At 41.1% G+C, this 15,302-nt stretch overlaps 1 pseudogene; it reads right to left on the reverse strand.

Annotated features, from left to right (window-relative positions):
* Positions 1–11,881: 11,881 nt before the first annotated feature.
* On the reverse strand, positions 11,882–12,258 carry LOC110348976 (splicing factor 3B subunit 6 pseudogene; annotated as a pseudogene).
* Positions 12,259–15,302: the final 3,044 nt, after the last annotated feature.

Consider the following 15,302-nt stretch of genomic DNA (forward strand, 5'->3'; position numbering starts at 1 on the left):
GTTTTCTAATCCTGCTAAATTCAAATACAAGTTCTAGGGGCTCCTCAAGATTTCTTAGTATTTTCTCTGCAGATGATCATTTCATCAATATATAATGATTTTGCTTCTACATTTCCAGTCCTATCCTAATTGTGTCATTTTATTACCAGACTATTTTGGTGAGGACTAGGTTTCAAAGTTTAATGGACACATGAAGAGTAAGCATATCTGCCCTTGTTCCCCCGCTTAAGGAAAAAGCATTGTATCTTCTCCATTTATATAAGGCGTTCTCGCTGGAAGTATGGAGTACATGTCTTTAATCTGTTGAGAAACTTCTGTTCTACTTCTAGGCTCCTGATAGCTTTTACCATGAACAGCTGTAGAATTTAGTCCAATACTTTTTCTCCAACTACTGACAGGATCATATGGCTTTTTCCTTTCCTCTGTGAAAATGATGACTTTTGGGGGTGGATCTTCCAATGCTGAATCAACACTGCCATCCCTATAACAAAACCACTTTCTACATCCTGCCAGATCTGACTTCTAATAGTTTGTTTTGTTAAACAAATTTCTATCTATGTTCATACTTTTCCTTCTATTATCTTTATCCAGTTTTAGGATTAGCACAAAGTTGAGTTTCTAAAACAAGGGGAGAAGTGTTCCTTCTTTTTTCTGCTTTAATTGTTTGATATGATTTATCAGTTAAAATGTATATGAGCCTGCTGTTGTCATATAGTGGGCCACAGTTGGAGACGGTAGAGCAGAAGTGGCACAGGTCCATGTAGCTCCATGCACAGAGATAGCCAGGCAGTGAGATGAGAGACAATAAAAAGACCATCTGAAACAAATCCAAACAAGTTACTGTCATAATTTGTCACATTTTAGATTTGTATCTCAAACGCCTCCCAGAAGTCTCAGGTGTTCAAAAGTAAGGGTTTTGGAATGTGATTGGAGGATGAAGGCTGTAACCTCAATGGATCAACCGACTGATGGGTACTTATCTGAATAGGCTTTTAGGAGGTGGGGCCTCCGTTGGAGGAAGTGCATCACTGTGGGGGCATGTGCCTTTGAAGTGTATATCTCCTCTCTGGCTGTCTTGCTCTCTCTCTCTGCTTCTTGGCAGCCTTGGGTTCAGCAGCTTTTTCTGTCAGGCCCTTCCAACATGTTGTTTGTGCCCTGGAGCCAGTGGACCATGGATTGAAGCCTCTGAAAGGATGAGCTAAAATAAACCTTTTCTCCTCTAGGTTGTATATGATCAGGTATTTTTGTCCTAACAACAGAAAGGAGATGAATACATTTACCAATACAATCCTTTCACACTTCCCGCTCTTGAACCCATGGTTTGTGATAAAAGATAGCTGGGCACACTACAGAAATTTTAAACCAAGAGAACATAGGGAATAAAAATCCTTATGTAAGCTTTCCCTGGCTACCCATCTGGACTTGTGTGCCATCACTCACTTTGGTTTCAAGCATATTGCCCCTCTTTTTTTTTTTTTTGTCACCAGGGATCGAACTCGGGTCCTTGCGCTTGCGAGGCAGGCAGCAGAATCACTGAGCTAAATCCCTGGCCCAATATTGCCCCTCTTGCTGATGAAGCAATAATACCACACCAGGGCCTCGCCCAGCCTCCCATTTTTTTTCCATAAAATGTTCTGTTCCAAAAATGTAGCCGTTTGTGCTGCATGGTTTTCCTGCCTAATGTATCACAGCAATGTATCTGAGCTGCACAGTGTTCCTACCAGATGTTTCAGGAATGTTCTATTAATGCCCTCCCACCCCAGCCCATCCTGCGTGCCTTCTGTGAGCATGCTTGCCCGGTACCGGTTTCAGGAATGTGCTGTAACTCCACTCTCCCGCTTCAGTGAGCATGCTCCTGTACCCCATAGATCTCTATATAAGGTTGCTTCCATTTCAATTTGGCGCTTAGAATTCTGAGTGGACAAACTCCTTTGAGCCAGCTGGCTAATAAAGGTTTTCTCCATCTCTTCGAGTAACTTTCGGGTTTTCAAGTCTTCAAATTGCTGTAGCTGGAAGCACTTGAGCTGTAGTACTGAAACTGTACCACTTGGCTGTAACACTGAGCTGTTCCATTTTGCTACAACATTGCTACTCCTCAGACAACCTAAGCACACTTGGTTCAGGGCCAATGCATTTCCTGGTGTCCATGTTTCAATGCTTGGCTGTATTGTACCCTTTGTTCTTATTCCAGTTGTATACAAGCTTGTGCTCTCATCTTATTCAGTCTCCTCTCAGACATGCCTTTTGTTTTTGTTTTTGTTTTTTTGAGACAGAGTCTTGCTATATGGTCCAGGCTAACCTTAAGCTTGCTAGGTAGCCCAAGCTGGCCTTGAATCTGCAGTCTTCCTGCGTCAGCCTCCTGGGTGCTGGAATTACAGGCATGTGTCACCATGTCTGACTCAAATGAGCCTTTCCCTGGCCCCATCCCATCCCATCCCCCATGGTGCCACCCTTATTCTCCTTTTACTCTACTCTCTCTCTCTCTCTCTCTCTTTTTCTTTCAAATCTCACTATGTTGCCCAGGCTGGTCTAGAGCTCCTCGCCTCAAGTGATCTTCTTACTTCAGCCTCCTGCATGCTGAAACCTCAGGTGTGTGACATGTGCCTAGTGGTTTTTTTTTTTTACAGAGTATGTTTCATCTGGCAATATTTACTTATGTGTTTGTTTATTATCTGTCTCTTCCTAAATACAGGGTAAAGTTCAAAAGGAAAAGGACTTTGATGTATTCATGGCTGCTTGCACTATGCCTACTATAGTAGTTGGCAAATATGCATTGAGTGCATATTCTAACAATATACTTTTTGAAATCGTAACTAAATGGATACTTTAGGCTTTCATCATAATTTTTTTCCATTCTACATATTTAAATTGATTTAAGTCACAAATGAGACTCTATGAAAATGAAGTATTGAGAAAAATGAGACCTAGACTATTGGGTAATCTGCTGCTCTGCATTCAATTTCTTTTCTCCATGCCTGGTGAATTTCTTGTAGGTCATAAAACAAGGTTATAAAGGAGATTAAGTATGAAATTGGTTTTATTAAACCGTAACTTATAATAATTAGAAACCATGGGCTGGGGATTTAGCTCAGTGGTTCCGGCGCCCGCCTCGCAAGCGCAAGGTCCCGAGTTCAGTCCCTGATACCAAAAAAAAAAAAAAAAATAATAATAATAATTAGAAACCAGGGAAATTATTGCTTTAGAATCAGATGGATATAGCCAGCGTAAAAGGAAGAACAGACTGGGTAAAAGAAATAGCCTTTCTAGATAGAATCAAGTTATCTAACCTCCAAAATCTTTTCTATGTTGTTTCATTTAATCAAAAAATCAAGTTCAGCTTCACACAGCAGCTAAGAAAGAATCCAAATGAACTAGCAGTAGCTGCCAGTGTCCTCAAGCTCAGTTCAGAGCTCACACAGTGGACTTCCGGCTCACTCCCTTGGTACAAGCGAATCATGGGTCAGTCTAGATTCAGCAGGTGTGTGTAAACAGACTCCATCTCTTGATGACAGAACTGTAGATGCACTTTGTAAAGTGGCCTGACAAATCCCAAGAGGGGAATGGTTGGGGCAGCTATTACAAATAATCTAGCAAGAAGTTATCTAGAGCAAAGGAGTGGGGGCAGTCCAGTGAGAAGGAGCTCAGCGTGCAGATTGGGAAGAACATGAGCCATAAATTTGACAAACTGTTCTTGCTTTACAAGAGCCAAAACTTAGACAGGCTGAAGCCAAAGACAAATGCTTGGTCAAGAAGGCTCTTGGGTGCCATGCTAGGGCACATGGATTTTGCTTGGAAGGTGGGCAGTGAACCAGGAAGGGGAGGAAGATGAGCAGATTTTTATTTTGAAAGACTTGCTAGGATGTGGAGAAGAGTAATCCAGGCAGGCAGAGAAGTGAGACACCAGAGGGTACAGGTGGCCTGATGGAAGGACATATGGAAAGGGGACACAGTGGATGGATGCAGGTAACATTAAAGAGGAAGACTAGTGAGAATTTGGTGATGGAGTTGAGGGAGAAAATGAGTTTAAAAAGACACTTGAGCTCTGATTTGGGCAACATGTGTAACAGAATTGGGGGGGATGATGATAGGTTGAGAAATGGGACTTTGTGATCAGCAGCTAAGGAAAGAAAATTAAATGTAAGATATTCATGCTGCACGTGGTGGTGCATACCTGTAATCCCAGCACTAAGAAGTCTGAGGCAGGAAGGGTCACTGTGAGTTTGAGGCCACTTCGAACTACATATGTTATGGCCTGTGTCTAGATGTCTTCCCAAAGCCTCATGCACTCATAGGTAGAGCTTTTCAGAGCTGGCTGGATCTAGGGCATGTGGTACTGGGATTAAGGCTGTGTGGCACTGAATTAGTCCCCTGATTGGTTTAGCATGGTTCTAGGTGTGGATAATGAAAGCCCTACCCTGGGTGTGGGTGGCACCAATCAATAGGCTTGTAGCCTGGATGGAATATAAAGGGAGAGAGGGAAGGCAGGCCTGGTGCTACTGCTCACTGCTTTGCTGTCTCTTGGCTGCCTTGCCATACCTCTCTGCTATGCCACCCTGCCTTGGAGCCCATCTATTATAGACTGAAACCTCTATGAACTGTGAGCTAAAATAAACCTTTCCTCCTTTAACTTTAGGTGTCTGGTCTTTTGTCTCAGCAACAAGAAAAGTAACTAAGACAACATAATAAGACCTTGTCTTAAGGAAAAGAAATATAAGGAATTAAGTGAAATGAAAGAACTCCACATTGGACTGGGCTGATCAAAAATACCCTTCTTGTTTGGTTTAATACTTGGCCTGTTATCAAAATTTTGTTATATTGAGTCACTCAAGAAAAGAAGTGGATTAATTAATGGAATCCATGAGCCTCAAAGGACACCACTCAGTGCTGTTAATAATCTCAAACACAGTCCAAGTTCAAGACATGTATTGAATCTGAAATGTCTCCCAATGGCTCATGTGTTACAGGCTTGGTTCCTCAAAGCAGCAATGTTCAGTAGTGGGACTTTTGGGAAGTTCAGTAATTGGATAACGAAGACTCTGATCTCGGCAGTGGAGTAATCCATTGAAGGGTTCATAATTGGCTGGAAAATTTTGATGTGGCAGAGGTGGGACCTATTTGGAGGAAGTAGGTCAGGGAGGGTATGGGTTAGACGGGTTTATCTTGTCCTCAGCTCCTCCCTGGTTCTATCTTTGCTTTCTGTTTTCCATGAGATGAGCAGCTTCCCCCCAACACACCCTTCTGGTGTGATATTTTTGCTTTGCCACAGGCCTAAAAGCAATGGATTTTGCTCACCACAGACTGAAACCTGTAAAGCCATGAGCCAAAATAAACCTTTCCTCTGTCAAGTTGATTTTCTCCAGTATTTTGTCACACTCATGCAAAGCTGACTACTACAGGAAAATGGTTCTAACAGGCCTATTGCCCTTTGAACGGAGAGGTTAGAGTGGGACTTGGAGCAGGAATTTTTGATGTCACCACTTCCAGCTTTGCATGGCGTGAATACTAGATTGACGTGATTAGCTGCAGAAACTTAGTCAGATCAAACAACCTCACAAGAGTCTGATATACAAAAATCCAGAGTATTCTTTATCTATGTTCAATGAAAACATGGAATGATGGAAATATGTAGTCACTTCTCAGACTATTCTTTCCCAATAAGCAGTGCTATATACATTGAATGACCTTCAAGGTGCTCAATAAAGCCTTCTTCTGAGCCTTAAGTTCCTGGAATATCTCCTGTGAGTTGATACAGGTTATAAACAAAATAAAATATGTGGTAGATATAGTGCATAAACATTAATATATATGCTACAGGTCCAAGAATTAATTATTAGAATACATTTTAAACTGAATACACTATGTATAATTTTATAATAAATATGAATTAGCTGTGTCAGTAACTGCATTCTTCAATTAATCAGAAGCCTGATTAGCTTATAAGTCAGAAAAGTTGGATTCTAGCCAAGGTTAATTTGGAAGTATCTGACAAAGGCAACACATAAGAAAAGACACTAAGTCCATCAAAGTTACCCTGAGAAATCCTCCTTGGGGTAACATTTGGATTGGTATAGTATTTGTGTTATTGGTACCAAACCTTTAAAATTGCATGATCTCACCTTATTTTCTGTTAAGTTCCTGGGAAATATAAAAGAATATGAAATTCCACTGTAGCTTTTGCATTTTATTGCCTTTGTCAGCTTTCACTACTTCTTGTTGTGAGACCAAAGCGACTCCATTTTGCTAAAATCCACTATTCCCCTAGTCTCTATTGTCCTCACAAATTAATGGTTAAAATGTGCTTGCTCTGGGACAAAAGACACAACCCGTAACGAAGCAAAGTTCCTAAGTTAATTACTCAACCATCTGTTTGCCCAGGAAGTGAACGTTCCGGGTCCACTATCTATAGAACAATCTGTCAATGTGCTGACCATCACTACGTGACAGTCGACCACTAACCTTTGTCCCTCTTTTCCCCCGTAAAACCTACATGTAACCGCCCCCCCCATGGGCCTAGCCAATCAGAAATATACACTTCATGCTTGCAAAATGCCAACCAATCATGTAACTGCTAAGTGAAAAATCTCCAAACCTTGCTGTAATCACAATAAAAACCCCGCTAATTTGAAATTCGGGGCTCTCAATTCTGATCCACTGTGTCGGTGACGGTTAGGAGCCCCTGCTCGAGCTTGAATAAACGGCCCTCGTGTGCTTATATCGGAATCGGCTTCCTGGTGGTCTTTGGGACTTCGCGATCTGGGCATAACATTGTCAAGGTCACCTCCCTGATAAGCGTGCCTCAGGATTCAATTTACAGTACAGAGCAGTTGTTTGGCCTTAGGACTTTCTCAGGAAGAATTCTTCTCACTGTTTTCTTGTCATCTAGAATGTTTCCCCAGGGAATCTTTGTTCCATTTAACTGCCCTTTCTGAGTCTTGCTGTTTTCTCTGGACTGTCCTGGGTTTTTCTGGAGAAAAGTTTTCTAGAGGGGTATATTTACATCAAAGGGTAAACAGGTTTAGCGTAAGGCTGAGTCTGGAGGGAGCTGAGGGAAAGTAAAGCCTTTGGAAAAATTCTAGCTTCTCCATTCAATAAGTATTGTTGTGCAGCTCTTACGCTCATCTAAAGTGAAGACTGAAGACGTGATATCAACATTAGACCTAAGTGATAATATGTACACTTATATAATAATAATGCAAGACACGTGCCAAGATAGGATGTCAATATTACTGAAATATCATAAAACCTTTCATGAAGTCAGATTCATTCATTCATAACATACTTAGTCCTAGAAATCTAGTGTAAGAGGCAGTGTAGCTATTTAAGTTATAAAGAAGCAGCCAGCAAGGCCAGGGCCTAAGATGGAATCAGGCTGGTCAGCCTTACAAAGAAAACAGCATGTATACCAAATTAAGAGTTAAGTCAAGCCATATAGATAGCTAGGCTCAGAGAAGTAAAAGCAAACACAGGAAAATGATTGGACTTAAGATAAGGACAGATAGTTAAAAACTCTGATTCCCAGGAAAAAACTCCTTAGGTTGAGTAGAATACACCAAGTTAACATCCCTCCCTACATCTGGGCTGGGAGTTGGGTTTTGAGGAATTCAAAAACACTGAGTAACTAGTTTTTTGAACAGAAAGCCTGAGTCTTAGTTATTTTAAACACACTGGGTCAACTGTAATAGCTTACCATGGGATACTGAGTAAATTCCTAAGCTCTGCTTATCTGTAAAAGACCCTAGACAGAGAGCTTTTCTGGAGACCCTCTCAGGGCCCATCTCAACTGGTAGCATTATTTCTTCTCATACTTCCAATAAATGTTCCCCATAACTTTCTCCTTTGGTCATGATTTCATTTTTTGACTTTGTGACACACTACCCTGGGTTGAATGGCAACATTAGGACCCAGGTTTCTTGGTATACAATGATTTAATAAAGGTTTCTAAAGATTTGATCAGGCCTTCAGCTATATGAAAAAAGAGGCGCCGGGGATTTAGCTCAGTGGTTTTGCTGCTTGCTATGCAAGCACAAGGACTCAAGTTCGATCCCCGGTACCAAAAAAAGAAAAAAGAAAGGAAAAAAGAGGAAATTGATGGTGTTAACTAAAATCCAAGATTCATTCATGGGACTGTGAGTAAATACTTTGCATCATTTCTTCCAATTGGATCAGCTAGTCCTGGATTCTTTTTAATAGCCAAAAAGAAGGGAAATTGTTAAGAACCTTGATTTTTAGCAGAGCAATTCTGAGATCTTAAAAATAAAGTCAGTTGCTTTTGCTTTCTGGTCAGAAAAGGTCTCAGATGTGCTGGAACCTGGCATGATGTACAGGATAAAGGTCAGGGCCAAGCGTGGGGCACATTATGAAAGCTGTGTGCAATGTGGGAACTGATGCACCTCTGTGTAAAGCGAGCCCCTCTGCTTTATCTCTAATAACCATAGGCCTGTGCCGGCCATGACTCATGCTCCCAAGTACTTGGGTTCTAACTGTGGTGTCAAGGGCCCTCCTGAACTGAGGTGGGTCTCCCTGTTACAATCAGGACACCTGGAACTTCAGGTGTTACAGGAGTGGAGATCCATGTGAACAGACCTCATCCCTCCCACCACTGCACCTGGTAGGATTGATTCCTCTAGGGCTCGCAGGACCTGCCTTGGCTTTGAGAAGGCTGATGGAGAGAGGGCAGGGCAGCGTAGCATTAAGGGAGTCCAATCTTGTAGAGGAAGAAGGAAACTTACAGGTCAGCCAGACTCATCACTGTACAGGATCATCCAGCCTATTCGTGACAGAGCTGGCTTTCATCTCTTCCATGTTTCTCTGTCTTTTGTGGAAATGTTTGGTTTTTTTTTTGTACCAGAGATCTAACTCGGGACCTTGTTCTTGCAAGGCAGGCAGCGGAACCACTGAGCTAAATCCCTGGCAATATTTTGTTGTTCAAGTCCTAAAGTGGTGTGTGCTACAAACTGTCCTAGATAATCTTGGCAACACAGACTAAGTACTTTATAGCCGAAATTTATTTCTCACAGTTCTGGAGTTTGGAAGTATAAGATCAAGGTGCTTGCAGATTCCATGTCTGGAAAGGGCTGCTGTCTACTTCCAAAGATGTCACCTTGTTGCTGCATCTGTTGGAGGGAATGAATGCTATGTCTTCACATAGTGGAAGAGATGCAAAGGCAAGAAGGAATACAGTACATCCTTTAATATCTATTAGAAGAGCACTAATCCCATTCAGAGGAGAGTGCTCATGACTTAATCACCATTCCAAAGGGCCCATCTCCTAATACTAGCCCACTGGGGATTAGGGTTTCAACACAAACACTTGGGAGGGAGAGAAACATTCAGTCCAAAGTAGTTCTTTTGGTATGTAATGTGTTGGCCCACTCAGTCCTTGGCTTTAAGGCACTGCCCTCTCAGCAATATAGGTTACAGTAAGTGATAAAGTCTAAAGTTGAAGACATTTATTATATTAGCCAGCTTTTCCATTGCTGAGATGAATTACCTGACAGACAAAAATTAAAGGAGAAAATGTTTATTTTGGCTCACATTTACAGAGGTTTCAGTCCCAAATAAGCTGCCTCCAAGACAGAAACATCATGGCAGAAGGGACTGGTGAAGGAAAGCTGCTCTATGGCAGCCAGGAAGCAGAGAGGGGATGAGCCAGAACAAAAGATATACTCTATAAAGACACCCCCGGTGACCCACCTCTTCCAAATTGACCCCATTCCCTAACAATTCAGCTATGGACTCATCAGTGATTCTATCCATTGATGAGATTAGTGCCCTCATAATCCAACCACCTTCCAAAAGCGCCACTTCTAAATAAGACACTTTGGGGGATATTTTAGATCCAAACCATAACATTCATTATGGACAAATCCTGATGGTGATATGTTTTTGTGGTATTCTTATAGAAAGCCGAGGACCAGGGAACAATTCTCAGCTGAATCTTGTACATTTCCAGATTGTCTTTATAGACTGTCATTTACCTAACACTCGTGAATGTGATGGTTACAACTGGAAAAGCCATATTCCCACCAAGAATTTTTTTTTTTAGTATAAATGGAAAGAAGACAATGAACACCGCACACGAATCATTTTGTAGATCCTCTTTTGTTTTTTTATTTTACTTTATGAAGAAAAGGTTTATTTTGGCTCATTGTTCTGGAGGTGAAAGGTTTAGGGGGCTGCATCAGGGGATGTCCTTCATGACTGCAGAGTCTGGAGGTAGCTCAGGGCATCACATGGCAAGAGACAGGGATCATATGTGTGTCTTCCTCAGCTTTTATCTTTCAGTAAACTTTGACTAAAGGAAACTCATTTAGGGGAAAAGGTCATCCTGTTTATTTGTATGGGATTTTTTTTTTTAATTTTGGGAAATAGACAGTGTCAAAGTATATGGGGATTATCTGAACCAGATCAATAAGCCCCAGCCAAGGTCTTGTTATTATTTTTTTTAGGTAAGCAGGTGAAAGGGTAACAGTGGTAATGCATGCATTTATAACTCTGGCTGAACAGTTTTCCCTTGACTATTGAAAAATCCAAATTTAGGGCAGGGGTTCCTGGTCATATAGATACCTGTACCATTAAAAATTCTTTTGTGGTGTCCATAGGACAACTTTGGTATTTGTCCACAAGAGGAATGCATGTCCATGTGACCCAAACCATCAAGTGAGCACTGGCCTTGACCTGTGGAGAAGGATGTGATGAAGTCAGAAACTCAATACAATGCTGCTGTCAGCTCCAGCATTAGCACAGGTTGAACTATGTCTGCTGCTTGAGCTGCCCTTCTGCAGAGGAATTTGTATAGTTAACCAGGATTTGTTGAGTGGCTCATGTATTTAGGCCTCCAAAATATGAGCTCTTCAGGCCATAAATATATTGAGCATTTGGGGTAGATGTTGATATGGATGACTGTATTTCTCTGAGCACAATCCTCTGATAATCTTTTTTGCATCATATACATATTAGTCTCTTCAGAGTCCTTTTCTTTTTCTCTTACCTATAGTGTTTTAATTTTTGATAGATTTCTTGAGGTATAATTAATATATAAAAACTGTACATACTTAATGTAAACAATTCAATGAGTTTGGACATAATACGTATACCTGTGATACCCCGCCACGATCAAGGTAACAAATAAATTCACCATCTCCAAAAGTTTCTCTGTGTCCTTTTGCATGACTTATTTTGTGTATTTGTGTATATAGATTAAGAACACTTAGCATGAGATCTACGCTCTTAATAGTTTCAGTGTGCCACATTGTATTGTTAAGGATAGGCACTATGAACTGAATCATCTCGTATAACTGTAACTTTATGCCTATTGGACAACAACTCCCCATTTCTACCATCTCCCACTCCTTAATAGTCTCCAGTGTATTTTCTGCTTCTGTAAATTTTATTATAGTAGACAGTTCTTACAAGTGGAATCATGTAGAATTTGTCTTCCTCTAATTAATTTCACTTAGCATAATGTCTTTCAGGTCCACCCGTATAGCTGTAAATCATCCCCCTGATATGTCCATGTAGAGCTGCATTGATTCTATGATAGCTCCCTCTCACACAGACAATGACAAAATGTGTTTCATTGTGTAGATGACTCAATTCTTCACATTTCTTTTTACAAAAAGGTACAAATCTATTAACATAATATATTCTAATATGTATCAATGTTTCTTTTGAATCTCAAGAAATCAGGATATCCAGGGTGTAGGGATGTAGCTGAGCGGTGCCACCCCTGTCTGGCAAGTGCAAGGTTCTGAGTTCAATTCCCAGTACTGGAAAATAAATTTTTAAAAAAAGAAATCAGGATATTCAGTATTAATTAAAAAGGAAAAAAAGTGACAGTTGTCACACAGGAGCTTTAGTCCAAAATGAAAATACGGCAAACTTATTTTGGTAGATCTGTGTTGATGCCATATTGCTCCTTGAGAAGTTTCAACTGTTCCTCATTCTTGGTGTCCATCTTCTGAAATGCCCTGTTGGCATTATAGTACAAAACCATAAGGTATCTATTACAGATGTTGAATCCTGACAGGTAGTCAACATGCATTCTTGGCATCAAAGATGTCTTCATAGACCACATAGGCTGTTCCTCTAGTTTCAGGTGTGTTCCCTACTCTGATCTGATGAATAGGTCCACACTTCCCAAATGTATCAGACATTTCTTCAGCTGTGTATTTTGTATGGCAAGTTTCTTATATATAAAATTCAATTAACTTCAGGTGGAAGATGAATGTTCGCTCTCTTGGCCACCTGCATCTCCATCTTGGTGGACTGATGAGGTTACTGTAGCAAACACTGGTCCTCCCTCAACACCTCTGGAGCTCACTCGCCTTTGAGAGCAAACCTGTGTCAGATGTGGACCACACCTGGGCTCTGGATCTTTGCATTCTTACTGCATGATGCTATGTATCCCAGGTCACATGAATAGGGTCTGTGCAGGGGAGGAACAGACAACTCGAAATCGTTCCCTTTCAGGCATGTCTGCACTGGCTCATGCAAAGGTCAGTAGGTCAGTTCCCTGCATGCATCTCCTTTACAGAATCTACAGTGATTTTTTTGGGGGGGTGGGTAGTGGGGATTGAACTCAGGACCTTGCGCTTGTAAGGCAGGTGGCTGTGTCACTGAGCTAAATCCCTGAGCCTACAGTGATTTTTAAAATTTAAGATTACATAAGAAATAATGGGAGTGCTCAAAATTTACTTGGGGAAATAATAAATTTATGATACATGTTTTATTAGTTTTACTATGAAGTATTATCAGGAAAACTGAAAGTTTATAATAACCACTTAAAGTGGTATTTTTCTCATGGAACAAGAAGCCTGAAGGTTGGAAGTTGCTGTTGTTGCTTTAGCTGCTCAAAAATGTCAATAAGGACCTTGACTCTCTCTTTTGGTCCTGCCCTTCTTAGTGTGTGGGACTTTGTAACATTCTTGTTAATTTGTGATGATAAAATCACAGCAGCCTATTCTAGGAGGCACATTTGTATTCAGGGCAGGAGCGTGGGGGAATGGGCAGAGTGTTCCTGTACCTGGCCATTGTGTATAGAGTTGTCCTTCTGTATCCTAGGGTGATTGGGTCCAGGAGCCCCAAGGATATCCAAATCTGAGGATGCACAAGTCTTTTATATCAAATAGCTTAGTATTTGCACATAATGTACACACATCCTCCCACATATTTTAAATACTTCTAGATTACTTAAAATACCTAATACAATGCAAAGGCTATGTATACATAGTTATCATACTGTATTGTTTGGGGAATAATGAGAATCACAGGCCAGCTACACAGTACACTAGGGAGACACAAGGTAAAGAATACCCAGTGAGTGCTAGAGAGACTGAGGGTCTGTAACACAGCACGGTAAGCCTATACATCACTTCATTTGTATGGATTCAGCGTAGTGCTCAGGGCATGGCAAATGCCAAGTTTTGCCTATTGGAACTTTCCAGAAATTTTTTCCTAAATATTTTTGTTCTGTTGGCTGAATCTGTGGAGGTAAAAGCCAAAGATACTGAAGCAACAAATACAGGAGGCCAACTGCAGAAGTAAAACTTTTTTCAAACACTGCCTCTAACATTCCCCAAGAATTTCACTTTGTCTTACTGGGCAGAACTTGTCACGTGGCCATGCTTCCTTGCAAGAAGGGCTGGGAAAGAATCTGATGTTTTACAAATACAAATTTACTTTTTTTTTTGGTACCGGCGATCAAACTCAGGACCTTGCGCTTGCGAGGCAGGTGGCGGAGCCACTGAGCTAAATCCCCGGCCCAAATTTACATGTTTTATAAATACGAATTTGATGTTTTCAGCTTCTATAGTAGGGCCTGGCAAGGGGATGAGGATCAGGAATGAGCTGCCCTACCAATAACATCTAGATAGCCACTGCCAAATCTTCATTAGGGAATCAAGGAGTTACCAGAATCTTGTTTTTGCTTTTTTTTCCTATGGCATTTATATGTAAATTGGGTTCCAAATGCAGACACATCCTCAGATCCCACCAATGAGGGCCAATTATAAGACTACATAGGGAAATAAAGAAGAGGGGACATTGTCTCAGGCCACATAGGATGTGGTCTTGGATGTAGATACTTGTAGTTCCATTACTCCAGTAACAGCCCTGTTGACACTGTTACAATTCCTCTTAGTTGTCTTCCAAATTGGGCAACTGAGGATCCTTGTTCTGAGGCTCCGTCATGATAGTGCCTCAGATATTTTGCCTCTGACTGCTCCTGCTCTTATCAGAAGACTTTCTCCTTGTGGTTTATTTTATTTATTTAATTTTGGTGGTAGTACCAGGGATTGAACCCAGGGCTTTCACAATGAGCTGTATCCCTACCCTTTAAAAAAATATTTTATTTAGAGGCAGGATATCACTAAGTCTCTTAGGCTGGACTTGAACTTGTGATCCTCCTGTCTCAGGCTATCAGAGTGCTGGAATTTCAGATGTGTGCCACCGTACCTGGCTCTCTTTGTATTTTATATCAAATGTCCCAAGACAGCTTCTGTCAGACAGCTTTCACCATCTAGTTGAAATCCCTCCACTGACCCCATTTGGCAGAGCTTGTGAGGACTCCTTCAATGGTCCTCTTGATCTGTTGTGTGATGGATCATGTCCACCCACTCTTGGTCACTGTCAGAGGGACTGTGGGGGACATAAGATTGCTGAGGTTTTCCAGAGGAGGTAATGGAGCATAGATTAGCCTGTGGGCCCAGATTCTAGTCCATCTGATGGTTTTTTTTATTTTTAATGGCAGCTATTTCACTATTTAGAAAGAAGTATTTATTTTCCTTTACTCATTTGTTCAAAATTAAAGCCCTAAAAACTTCCTGCCTTGACTATCCAGTGTCAGAAAACTTGAACAAATAAATAAACCAACAAAACCCCATGTTTTCATTGCTGTGGTCATGTGTTCCTCTCTGTATATTTTTTTATTTAAAAAAAAATGAAATTTACATATGAAAAAACAACCATTTTACCTGGGCCTGGTGGCATTCCCAGCTACTCATGAGACACAGTCAGGAAGATCACAAATTTGAGCCCAGTCAGGGCAACTTAATGAGACCCTGTCTCAAAAAAAAAATAAAAAAGGCTGAGGGCATAGCTCAGTAGTAAACTGCCCCGGGGTTCAACCCCCATCACTGAAAAACAATTTATTATTTTATTTTATTGTTATTTTGAGACAAGGTTTCCCTAGGTAGTTCAGACTGGCCTTGAATTCACTATGTAGCCCAGGCAGGCCTTGAACTCATGGTGATCCTCCTGCCTCACCCTCCTGAGTGCTGGGATTACAGGTGTGCACCACCACA

The sequence above is a fragment of the Heterocephalus glaber genome, unplaced genomic scaffold (assembly GCF_053883595.1).
Source record: "Heterocephalus glaber isolate CG9 unplaced genomic scaffold, H.glaber_assembly_v1.0 deba00001666, whole genome shotgun sequence".
Lineage (NCBI taxonomy): Eukaryota > Metazoa > Chordata > Mammalia > Rodentia > Bathyergidae > Heterocephalus > Heterocephalus glaber.